The sequence below is a fragment of the Scyliorhinus torazame genome, chromosome 9 (assembly GCF_047496885.1).
Source record: "Scyliorhinus torazame isolate Kashiwa2021f chromosome 9, sScyTor2.1, whole genome shotgun sequence".
Taxonomy (NCBI): domain Eukaryota; kingdom Metazoa; phylum Chordata; class Chondrichthyes; order Carcharhiniformes; family Scyliorhinidae; genus Scyliorhinus; species Scyliorhinus torazame.
The window spans coordinates 16,133,541-16,157,195 of NC_092715.1; the positions used below are offsets into that span (position 1 = coordinate 16,133,541).

The following is a 23,655-nucleotide window of genomic DNA, read 5'->3' on the forward strand; positions in this document are numbered from 1 at the left end:
GGCGACCAGAATTGAACACTATACTCCAAGTGTGGCCTAACTAAGGTTCTATACAGCTGCAACATGACTTGCCAATTCTTATACTCAATGCCCCGGCCAATGAAGGCAAGCATGCCGTATGCCTTCTTGACTATCTTCTCCACCTGTGTTGCCCCTTTCAATGACCTGTGGACCTGTACTCCTAGATCTCTTTGACTTTCAATACTCTTGAGGGTTCTACCATTCACTGTATATTCCCTACCTGCATTAGACCTTCCAAAATGCATTACCTCACATTTGTCCGGATTAAACTCCATCTGCCATCTCTCCGCCCAAGTCTCCAGACAATCTAAATCCTGCTGTATCCTCCGACAGTCCTCATCGCTACCCAAATTTCACCAACCTTTGTGTCGTCTGCAAACTTACTAATCAGACCAGTTACATTTTCCTCCAAATCATTTATATATACTACAAACAGCAAAGGTCCCAGCACTGATCCCTGTGGAACACCACTGGTCACAGCCCTCCAATTAGAAAAGAATCCCTCCATTGCTACTCTCTGCCTTCTATGGCCTAGCCAGTTCTGTATCCACCTTGCCAGCTCACCCCGATCCCGTGTGACTTCACCTTTTGTACTAGTCTACCATGAGGGACCTTGTCAAAGGCATTACTGAAGTCCATATAGACAACATCTACTGCCCTACCTGCATCAATCATCTTAGTGACCTCCTCGAAAAACTCTATCAAGTTAGTGAGACACGACCTCCCCTTCACAAAACCGTGCTGCCTCTCACTAATACGTCCATTTGCTTCCAAATGGGAGTAGATCCTGTCTCGAAGAATTCTCTCCAGTAATTTCCCTACCACTGAAGTAAGGCTCACCGGCCTGTAGTTCCCAGGATCATCCTTGCTACCCTTCTTAAACAGAGGAACATCATTGGCTATTCTCCAGTCCTCCGGGACATCCCCTGAAGACAGCGAGGATCCAAAGATTTCTGTCAAGGCCTCAGCAATTTCCTCTCCAGCCTCCTTCAGTATTCTGGGGTAGATTCCATCAGGCCCTGGGGACTTATCTACCTTAATATTTTTTAAGACACCCAACACCTCGTCTTTTTGGATCACAATGTGACCCAGGCTATCTACACCCCCTTCTCCAGACTCAACATCTACCAATTCCTTCTCTTTGGTGAATACTGATGCAAATTATTCATTTAGTACCTCGCCCATTTCCTCTGGCTCCACACATAGATTCCCTTGCCTATCCTTCAGTGGGCCAACCCTTTCCCTGGCTACCCTCTTGCTTTTTATGTACGTGTAAAAAGCCTTGGGATTTTCCTTAACCCTATTTGCCAATGACTTTTCGTGACCCCTTCTAGCCCTCCTGACTCCTTGCTTAAGTTCCTTCCTACTTTCCTTATATTCCACGCAGGCTTAGTCTGTTCCCAGCCTTTTAGCCCTGACAAATGCCTCCTTTTTCTTTTTGACGAGGCCTACAATATCACTCGTCATCCAAGGTTCCCGAAAATTGCCGTATTTATCTTTCTTCCTCACAGGAACATGCCGGTCCTGTATTCCTTTCAACTGCCACTTGAAAGCCTCCCACATGTCAGATGTTGATTTGCCCTCAAACATCCGCCCCCAATCTATGTTCTTCAGTTCCCGCCTAATATTGTTATAATTAGCCTTCCCCCAATTTAGCACATTCATCCTCGGACCACTCTTATCCTTGTCCACCAGTACTGTAAAACTTACTGAATTGTGGTCACTGTTACCAAAATGCTCCCCTACTGAAACATCTACCACCTGGCCGGGCTCATTCCCCAATACCAGGTCCAGTACCGCCCCTTCCCTAGTTGGACTGTCTACATATTGTTTTAAGAAGCCCTCCTGGATGCTCCTTACAAACTCCGCCCCGTCTAAGCCCCTGGCACTAAGTGAGTCCCAGTCAATATTGGGGAAGTTGAAGTCTCCCATCACCACAACCCTGTTGTTTTTACTCTTTTCCAAAATCTGTCTACCTATCTGCTCCTCTATCTCCCGCTGGCTGTTGGGAGGCCTGTAGTATACCCCCAACATTGTGACTGCACCCTTCTTATTCCTGATCTCTACCCATATAGCCTCACTGCCCTCTGAGGTGTCCTCTCGCAGTACAGCTGTGATATTCTCCCGAACAAGTAGCGCAACTCCGCCTCCCCTTTTACATCCCCCTCTATCCCGCCTGAAACATCTAAATCCTGGAACGTTTAGCTGCCAATCCTGCCCTTCCCTCAACCAGGTCTCTGTAATGGCAACAACATCATAGTTCCAAGTACTAATCCAAGCTCTAAGTTCATCTGCCTTACCCGTAATGCTCCTTGCATTAAAACATATGCACTTCAGGCCACCAGACCCGCTGTGTTCAGCAACTTCTCCCTGTCTGCTCTGCCTCAGAGCCACACTGTCCCTGTTCCCTAGTTCTCCCTCAATGCTCTCACCTTCTGACCTATTGCTCCCGTGCCCACCCCCCTGCCATACTAGTTTAAACCCTCCCGTGTGACACTAGCAAACCTCGCGGCCAGGATATTTGTGCCTCTCCGGTTTAGATGCAACCCGTCCTTCTTATACAGGTCACACCTGCCCCGAAAGAGCTCCCAGAGGTCCAGGTAATGGAAACCCTCCCTCCTACACCAGCTGTTTAGCCACGTGTTTAGCTGCTCTATCTTCCTATTTCTAGCCTCACTGGCACGTGGCACAGGGAGTAATCCCGAGATTACAACCCTCGAGGTCCTGTCTTTTAACTTTCTGCCCAGCTCCCTGAACTCCTGCTGCAGGACCTCATGCCCCTTCCTGCCTATGTCGTTAGTACCAATATGTACAACGACCTCTGCCTGTTTGCCCTCCCCCTTCAGGATGCCCTCTACCCGTTCGGAGACATCCTGGACCCTGGCACCAGGGAGGCAACATACCATCATGGAGTCTCTTTCACGTCCACAAAAGCGCCTATCTGTGCCCCTGACTATAGAGTCCCCTATTACTATTACTCTTCTGCGCTTTGACCCTCCCTTCCGAACATCAGAGCCAGCCGTGGTGCCACTGCTCTGGCTGCTGCTGTTTTCCCCTGATAGGCTATTCCCCCCCGACAGTATCCAAAGGGGTATATCTGTTCGAGAGGGGGACAACCACAGGGGATTCCTGCACTGACTGCCTGCCCTTTCTGGTGGTCACCCATTTCTCTGCCTGCACCTTGGGTGTGACCACATTTACATAACTGCGATCTATGACGCTTTCCGCCACCTGCATGCTCCTAAGTGCATCCAATTGCTGCTCCAACCGAACCATGCGGTCTGTGAGGAGCTCCAGTTGGGTGCACTTTCTGCAGATGAAGCCATCCGGGACGCTGGAAGCCTCCCGGACCTGCCACATCTCACAGTCAGAGCACAGCACCCCTCTAACTGACATTGCGTCAATTAACTAAAATTAAATTTAAAATTTGTCTTTTTTTTAAAAAATATTTTTTTTTTAATTTCAAAGTTACTGTCAACTATCTGTTTCCTAGCACTAGATTTCTAATAGAAATGCGATAGCTAACTATAGTACTCGCCGATCTCTGGCTTAGATATTCCTCTAAATTATAATTAAGTTATTATGTTTAATTAGTTACCAAATTCTCACATTTTTTTTAAATTTAGTGTAGAATCCCAACCAGCCACTCTGGCCACAGCTTTTCTGTGATGTCACTTCAGTTTCCCCCCGACACACACAATTTGAAAAAAGGTATAAAAGTAAAAATGAGTAAAAATCACTTACTTACCTTCTTACCTTCGGAGTGTCTTAGATGTTCTCAGGTTCTCTCGCTCACAGAGATTGCTCCTCCACCTCCGAACCTTGACCTGCACAATGCTAATAATATAATAATAATATAATATGGCACTTACCTCACACCAATGGGTCTTATTATTAGGTTAGAGGAGGAGGGCGGGTGGGAGACACTACACGTGTAGTGTCTTGGGTTTCCTCTCCACCAGAATTTATTGTTTTGGGGGGGGGGGGGGGGGGGGACGGGGACTTCCCAGAGGTCCGCGGGTCGAACTTCCGGTTCCCGCCTTATATAAAAACAAATAAAACAGAAAAGAAGAACAGACACGGGACCAGGTAAGGGTTTTTAAATTCACTACTCACCTCCCAGAAGGCCCCTGCGCACCGCTGCCGCCGAAATCCAAAGGGCTGCTCCTGTAAAGGTAAGGCTTTTTAAATTCACTACTCACCTCCCAGATGAGTAGTGAATTTATCTCTATCCTGATGAGTGCATGATGGAAAGCTTCGACAACATGTCTCTTTTCTTTCAGCAATCCACTATAAACCTTCCTCTAGCCTGAAAAACAGCTATCCTCTCGGTTTCCTGTCACTCAGCCAATTTTGCATCCATGTTGCTACTTTCCCTTTTATTCCAGCAGTTATAACTTGAGCAGCACTGCATCAAATGCCTTTACCGACTATAATGAGCTAATTTTCCTTGCCCAGAATAGCAGAACCAGAGGACATAACGTTCACATGAAGTGGGAAAAACTCTAAATGAATCCACATAAGCAATATTTTGGTAAGCAAGTGGCCAATCTATTTAACAGGCAGTATTGATTGGGTCAAATATAAATTGGAGAATTATTTCAGAAAATAACATTTTGGGATACAATGATTTAAGACGTTATAAGTTGGCTTGGGAGAAATAGGTGACTTTGGATCTATGGTTTCCAAAGCTTCCCCCATTGGAAATGTGCCTCACACTATGTCTTGGTCAGTTGTAAATTAATTGATAGAGATTGATCACTACAATTAGTCAACAACTCCATTATCAAATAGTCGGTTGGTAGTATAGAACTGAATATTGTTGAAAAAAGACACATGTTGTCAAAGCTTTTTGTCTTGTATTCATCAGGACAATTCACAAGAAAACCAAATTTAAAGGATAACCAATATTTATACTTCATGAGAAGAGAGTTGTGATTAGTAGGCAAGTGAATTCTGATGTGTAGAGCCATTACCAGAGAGAATGCACCCAGTAACTGATGCCATACTTTGTTTAAATTCAAACCAGGCAGGCTGACTCTGGTCAAGGCTTGGGGAATAAACCAGAGAATGGCTGATGCCTATTTTGTTCAGTTGAAATGGGTGCAATGTGTGTATATGTTCTCTCTGTCTGCAAAGAGCAGGGCTCTGTGCATTAATATATGTAATTTGTAGCCCGCGCAAGACCATGACTGAATCTTAAATTGTTTGTCAGCATAATTTGTAGCACATTCAGGATTATTTAACAAGTGTTATCCTATTGTAGAATCATATCTAATGTTGGACACTTATGAGTTTTGCAAGCACTGGTTGGTTGGGTACAGTTGTTATCTTACCAATTGTGAACAAGAGAAGGGAACGAGGGAAGGGTTGAAGGGAAATGTGGTCTACCAGTCTTTGGGATGAACATCTACATACCAAGCATCACACCAGCACTTCAATTCACTTACCATGACACTCATTTGTGTGATAGGCAGAAGATCTTTTTGGCTTGTTGGCAGCATCCTGTTGATGGCAAACACCACTCGTGCCGCTCCATATTTTGAATGGTGAGTAGTTCTTGTACTGACATTGGAGAAACAGACTCAACTCACCACTGAAGTTGGAGCTTGTCCATTTCAGTCGAAGCATCTTTTTTAATCAGCAGGGTAAGTAGAAATTGCTGCCAAACCTCCCCACCATTGAAAATAAACCTTTTTAATCATAGAATCTCATACCTTCAGCTTTGAACAGTTGAGATTTTTTTTAAACATGTTCTTTCTGGCTTTTTCTCTCCGTTAAAGCAAACTTTCGCCCCTGTGTACCTGATTTGACACTGATAATAATCTTTATTAGTGTCACAAATAGGCTTACATTAACACTGCAATGAAGTTACTGTGAAAATCCCCTGGTCGCCACATTCCGGCGCCTGTTCGGGTACACGGAGGGAGAATTCGCCTAAAAAGCATGTCATTCGAGACTTGTGGGAGGAAACGGGAGCACCCGAAGGAAACCCACGCAGACACTGGGAGAACGTGCAGACTCCACACAGACAGTGACCCAAGCCAGGAATCGAACCTTGGTGCTGTGAAGCAACAGAGCTTGCATGGTAACACAGTGGTTAGCACTGTTGCTTCACAGCGCCAGAGTCCCAAGTTCGATTCCCGGCTTGGGTCACTGTCAGTGCAGAGTCTGCACGTTCTCCCTGTGTCTACATGGGTTTCCTCCGGGTGCTCTGGTTTCCTTCCACAAATCCCTAAAGACGTGCTGTTAGGTAATTTGGACATTCTGAATTCTCCCTCAGTGTCCCCGAAAGGCACCGGAGTGTGGCGACTAGGGGCTTTTCACTGTAACTTGATTGCAGTGTTAATGTAAGCCTACTTGTGACACTAATAAAGAGTATTATTATTATAACCACTGTGCTACCATGCTGCCCCTGAATTCACTATATCTTAACAAATGGTAGCATTGTTCATTTCCTAGTTACAGTAAATTCCGGTCCATTGTTGTCACAACATACACATTGTGTCCCTTTTACCCTCCACACAAGAAGAAAAATTCTAAACACATTTGCAACCCTGTTCCAATAACCCTTCAACACTCTTCATCATTCACCAATCCAATTTAATCTTGAATGCCAACGGGGTTTCTTCTTCAACCACTAACCTTGGAAGTGAACTATAGCTCCTGATATAAAGTTGCTATTGTTCTAAACCTCATCGCATATCTGCAATCCCTTTATAGTTGCAATATCTCCAATTACCTATCTCAATCTATCCTAAGTTTAAATGCTTCCATATCACCTCACAATGTTGTGAGGAATGAAGACCTCACACTGTATTTTCGTAAAATATCTGTATGATATTTGTAAACTGTGCCTATTGCGGTTTCTCAAAGTTTGAAACTGAACAAAGACCTTTATGTCCATCTGTGACCCCGAACAAGGGAAGCGATTTGGGAAAACTTGCAGCTCGTTATCTCTGAGGAGCTAACAACTATCTGTGGACCGCACAGCCCAAATCGAAAGAGAGCTATACAAAGGCCAGTTGCGTTTAATAACTCAAGCTGACCAACAGGAGATCATCAGCTAAGACAAAGGCCCCACAACCTTTTTTTAAATTCCCAATGGCATTTAACAGTCTCTGGAACCCAGGCGATGGACACACATCCTTTGTCAAAGATCTGGAGGTGGGAGTCATGTGACATGGGCCTCGGTCTTGTGAAATTGCCTTGCTGAACTACATGACTTGGCAGACCACATTGAAGGTCTGGCCCAGGTTAGACACCTGGCTTCATTTGCACTGCGTCTGCTGGAAATTCTAGCACCATGGTCTACACGAACAGTTGGAGGTTTTTTCCCAGGGCGGAAATGACAATTACAAGGGAGCACAAGTTCAAGTACGTTAGCGATCTTTAACACTTATCTGGATAGGCATATGAACAGACGGGGTATGGAAGGATACAGGCAATTGGTCTGGATAGAACATATGATCGGCGCAGGCTTGGAGGGTCGAAGGGCCTGTTCCTGTGCTGTATTGTTGTTTGTTCTTTGATTGATTCATCTCTGTGTGCCTAACTCATTGTATGAAGTCAACATTACCGGAAAAGTGAATTCAACAACACTGGTGTTCAGTCTGCCAACCTCCGTGAAAGCATCCCTCATTGGACTTTGATTCTGGACTCTGGAACTCATGAAACAATATTTTCTCTGTACAATGAAACCTTCTTTTAACTATTCCTCTCTTTACAGTTTTGATGTGTACATGACGTGCGGTGACCCTCTTTGTTGAGTTTTGTGTGCAATGCAACATACCCTCATCCTATCGCGGGTTTGCTGCGAGGTTTTAATAGAAAATTGGATTGCACCATAACCTAGAGTTTGAGCCATGCTTGATTCTCCTGCCTCCCAGCCATGTGTTTCGCCGGGGTGGCGCTATCCGCTGGTGGCGGGGTTCTCTGCTCTTGCCGCCGTCAATGGGAATTCTCTTTAAAGGCACCCCACGTCATCGGGAAACCCACGTGCGGGGGTGCGCTGCTGGTGGGATCAGAGAATCCCGCCGTCAGTGAACGGCCGCAGAATTCCAGCCACCGTACTGCTTCTAACGAGGGAAGCAATCAAAAACACCCTTCTGTTAACTGAAAGGTGGCAAGAAGAAAAATTAGTAGTATTTAAAATAACCCCCTTATCTGTAACAACGTGTTGTCCTCACGAAAAGACCCCTTGTTTCAACTTTTCTTCATATTCATCTTTTCCAAAAAAGGCAGCATCCTAGTGAATCTGATTGTAACTTCTTTACAGATCCACATGAGTACAGCCCTGAAATATAACTTCTAAAGCCTCTCCTATTTCTTCCTTCACCTTTCTCTTTTAAAAAAAATGTTTATTCAAAGTTTTCCCAACAAAAAATTTCAACCAATTAAACCCCCCCACCCCGTAACAGAAAAAAGAGAAAAGAACAGAACATACACAGATCAATCAAACATACTACAGAACTTATACAATGGGTTTCTCCCGCACATAATAACCCTCCCATATGCTTTTTTACAAGTACCCCTAGGGGAAACTCCTCCCTCCCCCCTTCCTCCCTCCCCCCTCCCTCCCTCCCCCCTGCCCCCTCCCCTCCCTCCCCCTCCCCCCCCTCCCTCCCCCCCTCCCTCCCCCCCCCTCCCCCTCCCTCCCCCCCCTCCCTCCCCCCCCTCCCCCTCCCTCCCTCCCTCCCCCCCCCTCCCTCCCTCCCTCCCCTCCCTGGGATGCTGCTGACCGACCTCATTCTAACGCTCCGGTTGCCACTGCCTGAAGAACCCCTGTTCCATCACCTTTCTCAAGATCCAAGAATGTATCCCAGCTGTACTTTTGCTTCACTAACTGAGCAAAAATGATCCATCTGGCCGATCATAATTTCATTCATGTCACTTTAAACCATTTCAGAATTCATCTTCACTTCGATATTTTTCTCTTTAGTGAAGACCAATGCAGTGCATCTTTAAATAGCTCAGTTGGCTAGATGGCTGGCCTATGGTTCAGAATAATGCCAAAAGCATGGGTTTGATTCACATTCTTGCTGAAGTAGACTTGGGATCGGGCTCCTCACGCTGCCGGAGAGTGGAAGGCAATGGCAAACTACCTCTGACATAAACAACCACAGTGATGGTTCAGGATCATGCATCAGCAGACAATGAGCCAGAGCAGAGGATAGTGTAGTTCGGGGCATTGACACTGTTCTCTGTGACCAAGATCGAGAATCCCGAAGGTTATCATAGAATTTACAGTGCAGAAAGAGGCCATTTGGCCCATCGAGTCTGCACCGGCCCTTGGAACGAGCACCCTACCCAAGCCCACACTTCCACCCGATCCCCATAACCCAGTAACCCCACCCCACCTTTTTGAACACTAAGGGCAATTTAGCACGGCCAATCCACCTAACCTATACATCTTTGGACTGCGGCAGGAAACCGGAGCACCCGGAGGAAACCCACGCAGACTCCGCACAGACAGTGACCCAAGCCGAGAATCGAACCTGGGACCCTGGAGCTGTGAAGCAACTATGCTCACCACTGTGCTACCGTTGCCTACCTCGGGTTCACGATATCTCATCTGTGCTGCAGTGGAACTTGGGAGTGGGAGGGCAAAGATCCAGTTGTCGTGACCCACGTCGGTACCAACGACATAGGTAGAACAAGGACAGAAGTTCTGCCATAGATTTCATAGAATTTACAGTGTAGAAGGAGGCCATTCGGCCCATCGAGTCTGCACCGGCTCTTGGAAAGAGCACCCTACCCAAGGTCCACACTTCCACCCTATCCTCATAACCCAGTAACCCCACCCAACACTAAGGGCAATTTTGGACACTAAGGGCAATTTATCATGGCCAATCCACCTAACCTGCACATCTTTGAACTGTGGGAGGAAACCGGAGCACCCGGAGGAAACCCACGCACCCACGGGGAGGATGTGCAGACTCCGCACAGACAGTGACCCAAGCCGGAATCGAACCTGGGACCCTGGAGCTGTGAAGCAATTGTGCTATCCACAATTGCCAAGTGGGTATGAACAGCTGGAGCTAAATTAAAAAGCAGAACCAGAAGGATAATAATATCTGGATTACTACCTGAGTCACAAGCTAATTGGCACAGTATCAGTCAGTATAAAGAGGGTAAATGCTTGGCTCAAAGAATGGTATGGGAGAAATGGGTTTGAATTCATGGGACATTGTCACCAGTACTGGGGAAGAGGACCTGTTCCGAAGGGACAGTCTTCATCTGAATCTTGCTGGGACCAGAGTCCTAGCGAATCGCGTAACTAAGGTGGTAGATAGAGCTTTAAACTAAATAGGGGGGAAGAGTAGCGTTCAGTTGTAGGGGAAACTAAAGAACTCAATTTAAAGGAGGAGGTATGAGTGCAGGTTAACGATGTGGTGAACGGTTACCAGAAAATAAAAGTGGGGGATAGAACAGGTGAAAGTCTTTATGCACCAAGGAATTATAGAAGTGTATGGAAATCTAACATGAAAACAAATTTTAATGCAAGAAACATTCTTAACAAACTTAATGAGTTAACTGCGCAAATAGAAACAAAAGGTTATGACTTGGTGGGGATTACTGAAACGTGATTACAGGGAGACCAGGTCTGGGAATGGAATATCCAAGGATACGCAGTATTTCGGAAAGATGGGGTGAAAGGAAGAAGGTGTCGTTGCCCTGCTGGTGAGAACAGGGATCAGTGCTGTAATGAGAAATGACATAAGCACTGGAGATCAAGATGTTGAATCAGTCTGGGTAGAAATAAGAAATAACAAAGGGAAGAAGTCCTTGGTAGGAGTAATCTATAGGTCCCCAAACAGTAGTTCTACAGTGGGCACAGTATAAACCAGAAAATACTGGGGGATTGCAAGAAAGGTACAGCAATAATAATGGGTGATTTTAATATGCACAAAGACTGGAGGAAATTGGCAAAGGTAGCTTGGTGGCAGTTCATTGAATGCATTAGAGATTGTCTCCTGGAACAATATGTTGGAGAATCAACCAGGGAGGAGGGATTAATTAATGACCTCATAGTTAAGGATTCACTAGGGAGTAGTGACCATAGTATGGTAGAATTCAGATTCAGAGATGAGAAAGTGGAGTCCCACACGAGTGTTTGGGAATTAAACAAAGAACAAAGAACAAAGAAATGTACAGCACAGGAACAGGCCCTTCGGCCCTCCAAGCCCGTGCCGACCATACTGCCCGATTAAACTACAATAAAGAACAAAGAAATGTACAATAAAGAACAAAGAAATGTACAACAAAGGAAATTACATAGGCTTGAGGACAGATTTGGCCCGTATAAACTGGGCAGGAAGGCTAAAAGGTAGGACAGCTGATGAGCAGTGGCAGCTGTTTAAGGAGATACTAAATTCCTCACAACTAAAATATATCCCAGTGAGAAAGAAAGATGGGAAGTGGGGTAAAAAAAACATCCATGGCTACACAAGGAGTTCAAGGACATTAGAAAGACAAAAAGTAAGTTAGATCAAATTGCAAAGGCCAGTGGCAGGCTGGAAGATTGGGAAACTTTCAAACATAAACAAAAAGATACTTAAAAAAATGTTTTAAAGCTCAGGTAAATTACGAAAAAAACTAGCACAGAATATCAAAAAGGATAGCAAAAGCTTCTACAGGTACATAAAAGGGAAGAGAGTCGAGAAACTGGTGAGTTAATAGTGGGGAACATAGAAATGGCAGGGACGCTAAATCAATACTTTGCCTCAGTTTTCACGGTGGAGGACATTAGTACCATTCCTATCGAAACAGGTAATTCAGAAGTAATAGAAAGGGTGGAACTTGGAGCAATCAGCATCAAGAGGGAAACGGTACTCAACAAACTCTTGGGATTGAGGGCAGACAAGTCCCCAGGGCCTGATTGCCTACATCCTAGGGTGTTAAAGGAAGTGGCAGCGGAGATAGTGGATCCATTGATTATGATATTCCAAAATTCCGTGGATATGGGAAAGGTTCCAGTTGATTGGAAAAATGCTAACGTAACGCCCTTATTCAAAAAGGGAGGGAGGCAGAATGTGGGATATTACAGACCAGTTAGTTTAAAATCTGTCGTTGGAAAATTGTTAGAATCAATTATCAAGGACTTAATATCAAGACATTTAGAAAGTCAAAGCACTATCAGAGTCAGCATGGTTTTATGAAGGGCAAATCATGTTTGACTAATTTGCTTGAGTTCTTCAAAGATGTAACAAGCAAAGTAGATAACAGGGATCCTGTAGATGTCGTATATCTGGACTTCCGGAAGGCGTTTGATGAGGTGCCGCACAGAAGGTTAATTGATAAGGTGAGATCACATGGGATTAGGGATAACTTATTAGCTTGGATAGAAGTCTGGCTGATGGACAGGAGACAGAGTTGGGATAAATGAGTCTTTTTCTGGATGGCAAGATGTAACTAGTGGGGTGCCACAGGGTTCGTTCCTTGGGCCCCAACTATTTACAATCTATATTAACAACTTGGATACAGGGATAGAATGTTCTATAGCTAAATTCACAGATGACACAAAAATAGGTGGGACAGTAAGTTGCAGTGAGGAAATAAGAACCTTACAAATGGATATAGATAGGTGAGGAGAGGGGGCCAAAATGTGGCAGATGGAGTTTAACGTAGATAGGTGTCATCCATTTTGGTCAACAAAATGGAAAGGCAACTTATTATCTAAATGGGGAGAGACTTCGGGGTGCTCCGCTGCAGAGGAATCTGAGTGTCCTTGTGCATGAGTCACAGAAAATGAGCAAGCAGGTGCAGCAGATAATAAGGAAAGCAAATGGAATATTGGCATTTATAGCAAAAGGAATTGAGCATAAAGGAGAGGAAGTGTTGTTGCAACTATACAAGGGGCTGGATTCTCCACCCTGCCGCGTTACGTTTCTGTTTCAGCACGCCGGCGGGATGCTCCATTACGCCGGAGGTCAATGGGGTTTCCCATTGTGGGACAGCCCCACTCCGTCGGGAAACCCCCAGGCTGCCGGCAAAACTGAGCATCCCGCCAGCGGAGAATCCAGCCCCTGGTATTGGTAAGACCGCAGCTGGAGTATTGTGCACAGTTTTGGTCCCTTTATTTGAGGAAAGGTGTAGTGGCATTTGAGGCAGTTCAGAGGAGGTTCATTAGATTGACTCCAGAGATGAGGGGTTTGTCGTATGAGGAGAGATTGAAAAGTTTAGAGTTTACTCTCTAGAGTTTAGAAGAATGAGGGGAGATCTAATGGAGGTATACAAGATGCTAAAATGTATGGATAAAGTAGATGTGGAGTTTATGGGGCATTCTAAAATGAGAGGTCATAATCTTAGAATAAGAGGTAGCAAATTTAAAAGGAATTTGAGGAAAAACTACTTCTCCCAAAGGGCTGTGAATCTGTGGAATTTGCTACCACAGTGTGCAGTGGATGCTGGGACAGTGAGTAAATTTGAGGAGGAGACAGATTTTTAATTGGTAATGGGTTGAAGGGTTATGGAGAAAGGCAGGACAGTGGAGTTGAGGCCAGGATGGGATCAGCCATGATTACATTGAAGTTGTTTAGGCATGGGAGGCTAAATTGCGTACTCCTGCACCGAGGTCATGTGTTCGAGGGAGGCTGATTTTGCAATCCAGCTCTTGGTCTGTAGCACTGTAGGTAACAGAGGAGGAACATACCAGCATGATAGAATTGCAGAGCAGATTTGATGGGCCAAATGGCCTAATTCTGCTCCGATATCCTACGGACTTATGAAATCATATGACATGATATTTAATCTGCACTTTTAAATGTTTTTCAAAAAATATTCCACTGACATTGTATAAACCGGTGTGTCAATTTCTTCATCCATTTCACTGAGCTTGCTCCTCATCTTTGTAATCAAAGCACTAATTTGTTTCGTTTTCTAGCTTTTGTATGTACTTTTCCACTTTCTAGTCATATCTTCCACATCAGCATACTGTGATGTAACTCAACAGTAACTAGAATCCAGAATAACAACTTTCTCGGCAAGTAGAGTTCAAGTCCAGACAAAAGTCAAATGAGAAATACCAATTATGGAATGAACACTCATCCATTCAGTATTTTTCTAGCACATTAAGAGCGTATTATTCTTCAGTCAATATATTTGTCTGCTGTATAATATGATACGCGTGCATATTGTTATGATCCGGTATGCACGCGGATACGTGTTTACAGTAGCAAAAGTTTGAAATCCAAGTTACTCACTTCAAGATTAAAGCTGCAAGATTGCACAATTTTAAACAAACAAAATAATCTTTCCTGTAAAAAGTCAGCAAAGTAAGACAACTTAGAGAGACCGAGTAGACTGGGACTATATTCATTGGAATTTAGAAGAATGAGGGGAGTATCTTACATAAACATGTCCATGTTTGGACCAAGGCCGTAATGACATTTGGAAACTCGGAGTAGATATCTGGTACAGGACCTGACATTTAGATGCTGGAATCCTGGGCATTTACTCTCTTGCAACAAGCAAGCCAATAAATTATTTTTTTGTCTCCATTCAAATTAAAGGAGGCTAAATTTGTAATGAACAGGGGAAATAGCTATTGATGTGGACTTCCAGAACGTATTTGCTAATGTCCCCGCTGAGAGCTAAGATTGGAACCCATAAAATTGAAGACAAATTATTGGCACGATCAGGAAATTAGCGAAGTAGAAGGAGACAGAGAGAAGGGATAAAGAGCAATTATGCTAGTGGTAGGATGTGCCGAGTGGTGTTCCACAAGGGCAGTTTTGGGACCACAGCTATTGACTTTTTATTATCAGCTTGGATTATGCAATAGGAAATCACACACTCAAATGTGTAAGTGTCACAAAGATAAGCAACACTGTAAGCAGTGTAGGTGGAAGCTTAAAATGACAAAGAAATACTTATGGTTTAAATGAATTGGCAAAACTGTGGTAAATGAATTTCCGTGTTAGCAAATGCGAGGTCAACCACTTTGGACGTAAAATGGATAAAACAGGGGACTTTCCAAATGGTGAAAAACCAGCCATGCCGGAGGGCCAAAGAAGCTTGCTCGTCCTGGTACATATAAATGTAGGCAAACAAAACGTCATGGACAGGCACAGAAAATAATCATAAAGACACGTGGAATACTGGCCTTTATATCGAGAAAACTCGAATGCAATGGGGTAGAATCCATGCTCTACAAAGCCCTGAGTGGACAACATCTGGTGTACTGTGAGCCACACCTTGGAAAGGGAGGATTTACTGAACTAGACTCCAAGGGCTAAATAACAAGGAGGCATTGAACAAACAACAACAGAAAATGCTGGACAATCTCAGCAGGTCAGACAGCATCTGGGGAAAGAGAACGGAGCTAACGTATCCAGGGGAGGCAGTGGTATTGTGGCTGGACCAGTAATCCAGAGACCCAGGATAACGATCTGGGGACCCGGGTTCAAATCCCACATGGCAGGTGATGTCATTTAAAGTCCATAAAATATCTGGAATTACAAGTCCAATAATGACCATGAAACAATTGTCGCCAATGTCCTTCAGGGAAGGAAATCTGCCATCCTTACCTGGTCTGGCCTACATGTGACTCCAGACCCACAGCAATGTGGCTAATTCTTAAATGCCCTCTGAAATGGCCGAGTGAGACACTCAGTTGTATTCAAACGCTACGAAAACACAAAAACAAATGAAACCGGACAGACCACCCGGCATCAAACCGGGCAACAGAAACGACAACAGCAACTCCAGCCCTGTTGACTCTGCAAAACCCAGCCCTGTTGACCCTGCAAAGTCCTCCTTACTGACATCTGGAGGCTTGTGCCAAAGTTGGGAGAGCTGTCTCACAACTAGTCAAGCAGTCATGCGCACAGAATCATACCTTACAGATAATATCCCAGACACCACTAGCCCCATTCCTGGGTACTCCTGTCTCACTGGCAGGACAGGCCCAGCAGAGGTGGCGGCACAGTGATATACAGTGGGGAGGGAGTTGACTTGGGAGTCCTCAACAGTGACTCTGGACCCCATGATGTCTCATGGCTTCACTTTAAACATGGGCAAGGAAACCCCCTGCTGATTACCACGTACCGGCCACCATCAGCTGATTAATCAGTACTCCTCCATGTTGAACACCACTTGGAGGAAGCACTGAGGGTGGCAAGGGCGCAGAATATGCTCTGGATGGGGACTTCAATGTCCATCACCAAGAGTGGCTCGGTGTACCACCATTCAGAGCTGGCCGGGACCTAAAGGACATCGCTGCTACACTGGGACTGCAGCAGGTGGTGAGGGAACCAACAAGAGGGAAAAACATACTTGACTTCCTCCTCACCAATCTGCCTGCTGCAGATGCATCTGTCCATGACAGTATCGGTAGAAGTGACCACCACACAGTCCTTGCTGAGACAAAGTCCCATCTTCACATTGAGGATACCCTCCATCGTGTTGTGTGGCACTACCACCATGCTAAATGGGACAGATTTCGAACAGATCTAGCTACTCAAAACTGGGCATCCATGAGGCGCTGTGGCCCATCAGCAGCAGCAAAATTGTATTCAACCTCATGGCCAGGCCATATCCCACTCTACCATTACCACCAAGCTAGGGGATCAACCCTGACTCAATGAAGAGTGCAGGAGAGCATGCCATGTTCCGCCAGGGTCACTCAGGTCTTGACCTCATTACAGCCTTGATTCAAACATGAACAAAAAACCCATGACATCTACCATCTAGAAGGACAATGGCAGCTGATGCATGGGGACACTGCCTGCAAGTTCCCCTTCAAGCCACACGCCCCATCCTGACACAGAACTATATCGCCATTCCTTCATTTGTCACTGGGTCAAAATCCTCGAACCTGCTAACTCACCGCACTATGGGTGTACGTGCAGTGGTTCAAGACGGCAGCTCACTACCACCGTCACAAGGACAAATGTTGACCGAGCCAGCGACACCCATATCCCATGAACAATTACATTTTTTTTTTAATCCAATAAGGACTGCAGCAGAAATTTCTTTCTGTAGAGTGATGAGAACGTGAAACTCAACACCACAGAAAATATCTGAGGTGAATTGCATAGACGCATTTAAAGAGAAACTAATGAAGTATATGAGTGATAAAACAATGGAAAGCATACTGATGGGGATAAAGGCGAATGGAAGGAGGCTCATGTGGAGCATAAACACCAACACAGGCAAGACAGGCCTAGTAGGTGGGAGGCAAGGTAGCACAGTGGTTAGCACTGTTGCTTCACAGCTCCAGAATCCCAGGTTCGATTCCTGGCTTGAGTCACTATCTGTGCGGATACTGCACGTTCTCCCTGTGTCTCCGTGGGTTTCCTCCGGGTGCGCCGGAGGCTAAATTGCCCTTAGTGTCCAAAAAGGTTAGGTGGGGATAGGGTGGAGGCGTGAGCTTGAGTAGGGTTCTCTTTCCAAGTGCTGGTTCAGACTCGATGGGCCGAATGGCCTCCTTCAGCATTGTAAATTCTATGATTCTATGAAAAATTCTATGATAAATTCTATGCATATGTCTGTGCTTCTATGCATGTCTGTGCTGTAAATTCTACGTAAAAGTATCTCTAACTCAGTGAGCACTGTTACATCAAAGTGCCAGGGACCCGAATTTGATTCTGATCTTGGGTGACTGTGTGGGGTTTGCACTTTCTCCCTCTTTCTGCGTGGGTTTTCTCCCACAGTACAAAGATGTGCAGGTTAGGTGGATTGGCCATGATAAATTGTCCCTTAGTGTCCAATGGTGTGGCGGGTTACATAGAAACATAGAAAACAGGAGCAGGAGGAGGCCATTCGGCCCTATGAGCCTGCTCCGCCAGTCATTATGATCATGGCTGATCATCCAACTCAATAGCCTAATCCCGCTGTCCCAACATATTCTTTGACCCCTTCGTCCTAAGTGCTATATCTAACTGCTTCGTGAAAACAAACAATGTTTTGGCCTCAACTACTTCATAAGACTAGAAGACCAGAAGACTTTGGAGCAGAATTAAGCCACTAGGCCCATCAAGTCTGCTCCACCATTCAATCATGGCTGATACTTTTCTCATTCTCCTGCCTTCTCCCCATAACCCCTGATCCCCTTGTTGATCAAAAACCTATCTATTTCTGTTTCAAAGACACTCAGAGATTTGGCCTCCACAGCATTCTGCGACAAAGAGTTCCACAGATTCACCATCCTCTGGCTGAAGAAATTCCTCCTCATCTCTCTTTTAAAAGGATCGTCCCTTTAGTCTGAGATTGTGTCCTCTGCTTCTAGTTTTTCCTGCAAGGAAACATCCTCTCCACGTCCACTCTATCCAGGCCACGCAGTATCCTGCAAGTTTCAATAAGATCCCCCTCATCCTTCTAAACTCCAACGAGTACAGACCCAGAGTCCTCAACCGTTCCTCATACGACAAGCTCTTCATTCCAAGGATCATTGTTATGAACCTCCTCTGAACCCTTTCCAAGGCCAGCACATCCTTCCTTAGATGCGGGGCCCAAAACTGCTCACAATACTCCAAATGGGGTCTGACCAGAGCCTTATATAGCCTCAGACGTACATGCCTGGTCTTGTATTCTAGCCCTCTCGACATGAATGCTAACATTGCCTTTGCCTTCCTAACTGCCGACTGAACCTGCACATTAACCTTAAGAGAATCGTGAACAAGGATTCCCAAGTCCCTTTGTGCTTCTGATTTCCTAAGTATCTTCCCATTTAGAAAATAGTCCATGCCTCCATTTCTCCTTCCAAAGTGCATAACCTCAAACTTTTCCACATTGCATTCCATCTGCCACTTCTTTGCCCACTCTTCTAGCCTGTCCAAATCCGTCTGCAGCCCGTCTGCTTCCTCAATACTACCTGTCCCCTCTACAGATCTTTGTCTCATCTGCAAACTTAGCAACCGTGCCTTCAGTTCCTTCCTCCAGATCACGTGGTAACGAGTTCACAGGCCGACCACTCTCTGGGTGAAGTAACTTTACCTCATCTCTGTCCTCCCCTGTTTCCTCAGACTGTGACCCCTGGTTCTGGACACACCCACCATCAGGAATATCCTTCCTGCATCTACCCCGTCTAGTGCTGTTCGAATTGTACAGGTTTCTATGAGATCCCCCTCATTCTTCTGAACTCCAATGAATACAATCCGAACTGATTCAATCTCTCCTCATACATCAGTCCTGCCATCCCAGGAATCAGTCTGGTAAATCTTTGCTACACTCCCTCTAGAGGAAGAACATCCTTCTTCAGATAAGGAGACCAAAACAAGGGGAGCACAGTGGCGCAGTGGTTAGCACTGCTCTCTATGGCACTGAGGACCCGGGAGTCCAAAACTACACATAATATTCCAGCTGTGGCCTCACCAAGGTCCTGTATAATTGCAGCAAGACATCCCTGTTCCTGCACTCGAATCCTCTCGCTATGAAAGCCAACTTACCATTTGCCTTCTTCACCGGCTGCTGAACCTGCATGCTTACCTTCAGTGACTGGAGTGCGAGGACAGCCAGGTCTCAATGCACATTCCTCCTCCTAATTTATGGCCATTCAGATAATAGTTGCCTTCTCGTTTTTGCTACCAAACTGGATAACCTCACATTGATCAGGGGGTTAGATAGGGTGGACAGTGAGAGCCTTCTCCCGCGGATGGAAATGGCTGGACGAGGGGACATAGCTTTAAACTGAGGGGTAATAGATATAGGACAGAGGTCAGAGGTAGGTTCTTTACGCAAAGAGTAGTGAGGCCGTGGAATGCCCTACCTGCTACAGTAGTGAACTCGCCAACATTGAGGGCATTTAAAAGTTTATTGGATAAACATATGGATGATAATGGCATAGTGTAGGTTAGATGGCTTTTGTTTCGGTGCAACATCGTGGGCCGAAGGGCCTGTACTGCACTGTATCGTTCTATGTTCTCCAAATTATACTGCATTTGCCCACTTACTCAACTTGTCCAAATCACACTGAAGGATCTCTGCATGCTTCTCACAGCCTCCCACCCAACTTGGTGAAATCTGCAAATTATTTTGTTACTTCGTCTAAATCAATAATATATATTATGAATAGCTGTATCCTAGCATCGATCCCTGCGGTACCCCACGAGTCACTGCCTGCCAGTTAATTCCTACTCTTTAATTCCTGTCTACCAACCAGTTTTCTATCCATCTCAATACATTATCCCCATTTCCATGCGCTAATTTAACATGCTAATCTCTTTTGCGGGACTTTGTCGAAGTCCAAATATACCACATCCACTGGTTCCCCCTCGTCAACTCTACTAGTTACATCCTTGAAGAATTCCAGATTTGTCAAGCACGATTTCCCCTTCGTAAATCCATGCTGACTCTGTCCAATCCTGTTTTCTAAATACTCTGCTATAAAATCTTTGATAATAGATTCTGGAATTTTCCCCACTACCGACATCAGGCTTCCTGGTCTATATTATCCCAGTTTTCTCGCTACTGCCCTTTCTAAATAGTGGAGTTACATTAGCTACCCTTCAATCTGCAGGAACTGTCCCAACGTCTATAGAATCCTGGAAGATGACCACCAATGCATCAACTATTTCTGCAGCCAGTTCCTTCAGTACTCAGGGATGTAGATTATCAGGCCCTGGGGATTTATCAGCCTTCAATCCCATCAATTTCTCCAACACCGTTTCTCTACTAATATTGATCTTCTTCATTCTTCCCTCTCACTAAACCCTGCTTTCACCAACATTTCTGGTATCTGATTTGTGTCGTCATTTGTGAAGACAGAACCAAAGTATGTGCTTACTTGCTCAGCCATTACTTTGTTCCCTATTATAAATTCCCCTGTTCCTGACTGTAAGGGACCTTCATTTGTCTTCACTAATCTTTTTCTCTTCACATACCTTTGGAAACTTTTACAGTCAGTTTTTATGTTCCCTGCAAGCTTAATCTCTTATTCCATTTTCAATCCCTTGGTTCTTCTGCATTGAATTCTAAACTGCTCCCAATCCTCAAGACCTGTTGTTCTTCTTGGCCAATGTGTATGCTTCTTCCTTGGATCGAATACTATCTCTAATTTCCCTTTTAAGCCATGTAATGGCCACCTTTCCCCTTTTATTTTTGTGCCAGACAGGAATAAAGAATTGTTATAGTTTCCCCATGCGCTCCTTGAATGTTTGTCATTGACTATCCACTGTCATCCCTTTAAGTAACGTTCCCCAATCGATCAAAGTCAACTCACTCCTCAAATCATCGTAGTTTCCTTTATTAAGATTCAGGACCCTAGTCTCAAAATCAACGACTTCACTCTCCATCTTGAATTTATCATATTATGGTTCCTTGTCTCCAAACACAACTAGATGGCCAATGATTCTGTTCTCAGACACACATTCTAGGATGGATTGCTCTCTAGTTGGCTCCTCAACATATTTGTCCAGAAAACCATCCAGTATACACTCCAGGAATTCCTCCTCTACGGTATTGCGAATAATTTGATTTACACAATCAATCTATATGCAGATTAAAATCATCCATAATTACAGATGTTCCTTTATCACAGGCATCTCTAATTTCCTGTTTAATGCCATTAGGGTTAGGGGACTGGCCATGATTAATACGCAGGGTTACAGGGAATAGGGTGGGGGAGGGGATAAGTGGGCCGAGGTAGAGTGCAGACTCGATGAGCCGAATGGCCTCCTTCTGCACTGCAGGGAGTCTATAATAATAATCGTTATCGTCACAAGTAGGTTTACATTAACACTGCAATGAAGTTACTGTTAAAAGCCCCTAGTCGCCACATTCTGGCACCTGTTCGGGTACACGGAGGGGGAATTCAGGATGTCCAAATGACCTAACAGCACGTCTTTCGGGGCTTGTGGGAGGAAACCGGAGCACCCGGAGGAAACCCACGCAGACACGGGGAGAACGTGCAGACTCCACATAGACAGTGACCCAGGCAGGGAATCTAACCTGTGACCCTGGTGCTGTGAAGCAACAGTGCTAACCATCATGCTACCATGTCGCCCATTCTATGATTACTTTGCAGTGCAGAGACTGTTGTTATGTGGGCGAACACGGCGACAACATCTTTCCGCGCTGTAAATTCTGTGTAAAAGCATCTCCTGGTCTCACACACACAGCAGGGCCCTGAAAACAGCACATCAGGAAATTTCTTTCCTTTTTTTTTTGCTTTGGCAGGGCAAACAGCTGGCCCTTCCCTAGTCTTGAGAAAATAAACAATGATAACCCCAGCCTGACAACTCAGCCAAAGGACAGATAAATCACTGAACACAAATGCAGATGTTAGTGCGCTGGGGCAGGAAGAAATAATACGATAAATTCCCAGTTTGACAAGACAGGTCAGGGGAATAGATAGAGTAGACAGTCAGAGACTTTTTCCCCGGGTGGAACAAACCATTACAAGGGGACATAAATTTAAGGTGAAAGGTGGAAGATATAGGAGGGATATCAGAGGTAGGTTCTTTACCCAGAGAGTAGTGGGGGCATGGAATGCACTGCCTGTGGAAGTAGTTGAGTCGGAAACATTAGGGACCTTCAAGCAGCTATTGGATAGGTACATGGATGACGGTAAAATGATATAGTGTAGATTTATTTGTTCTTAAGGGCAGCACGGTAGCATTGTGGATAGCACAATTGCTTCACAGCTCCAGGGTCCCAGGTTCGATTCCGGCTTGGGTCACTGTCTGTGCGGAGTCTGCACGTCCTCCCCGTGTCTGCGTGGGTTTCCTCCGGGTGCTCCGGTTTCCTCCCACAGTCCAAAGATGTGCGGGTTAGGTGGATTGGCCAATGATAAATTGCCCTTATTTTAATGTCCAAAATTGCCCTTGGTGTTGGGTGGAGGTGTTGGGTTTGGGTGGGGTGCTCTTTCCAGGAGCCGGTGCAGACTCAAAGGGCCGAATGGCCTCCTTCTGCACTGTAAATTCAATGATAATCTCTGATTAATCTAGGACAAAGGTTCGGCACGACATCGTGGGCCGAAGGGCCTGTTCTGTGCTGTATTTTCTATGTTCTGGTCCCAGTTCAGAAGTTATTCCAAATACAGGAACACATTGCACAATTACTCACCATGACTATAATCCCGACATTGCTGTCATTTTGGGACTGACTCCTGTCCCCCTCAACCTTCCCTGGGTGATATATTATACACACATATACATAAAACACACAATTATATTCATTCAACAATAAAAACATTTTTCCAAATAACTCCCGTTATTTCCATGCTTAGAATCCGCCTTGAAATTATATATAAATAAATGTGAAGAGATTACTTTGTCAGACCTGTGTCCTAAACACTTCCCCGTTTATCATCCATTTCTCCTCGCCAACTCCAATCCCAGAGGGTGACTTTGGTGGAAGATGGGGACTTTTGTGTACAGAGGGCGGGTAGTTTTGACAAGGAGGGGCCGGGGATAGGGGAAGGCGCCGCCCGCTCGCTGCCCACCCGGCACCGCCGCTCTGACTGGAAAAGCCGCCAGGCCCGGGAGTCGGGGAGGGGGGGGGGGGGGGGCGCGCGCGCGCCCGCCAGCCAGCCCGCGAGACCGCGCGCCAGCATCCCCCCGCGCGCGCCCGCCAGCCAGCCCGCGAGACCGCGCGCGCCCTGTGACCACGGCGCCCCGCGCGCCCGCTCGCGCTCAGAGCAAACGTTGGAGCTTCTCGAGAGGCTGAGGTTCAAATAGCAGGAGGGACCCT

General features: G+C 45.5%; 1 protein-coding gene across 4 annotated transcripts in view; it reads right to left on the minus strand.

The window, feature by feature from the left end:
* Positions 1-23,443, minus strand: part of lifra (LIF receptor subunit alpha a) — a 265,109-nt gene extending 241,666 nt beyond the window's left edge. For 3 of the 4 annotated variants that reach the window (XM_072515625.1, XM_072515627.1, XM_072515629.1), the window contains exon 1: positions 23,245-23,443. The gene's annotated coding sequence lies outside the window, so the exon portion shown is untranslated. Of the gene's footprint in view, positions 1-23,234 lie in introns of all 4 variants that reach the window. The other variant, XM_072515628.1, reaches the window with a different exon arrangement.
* Between the last annotated feature and the right edge of the window lie 212 nt (positions 23,444-23,655).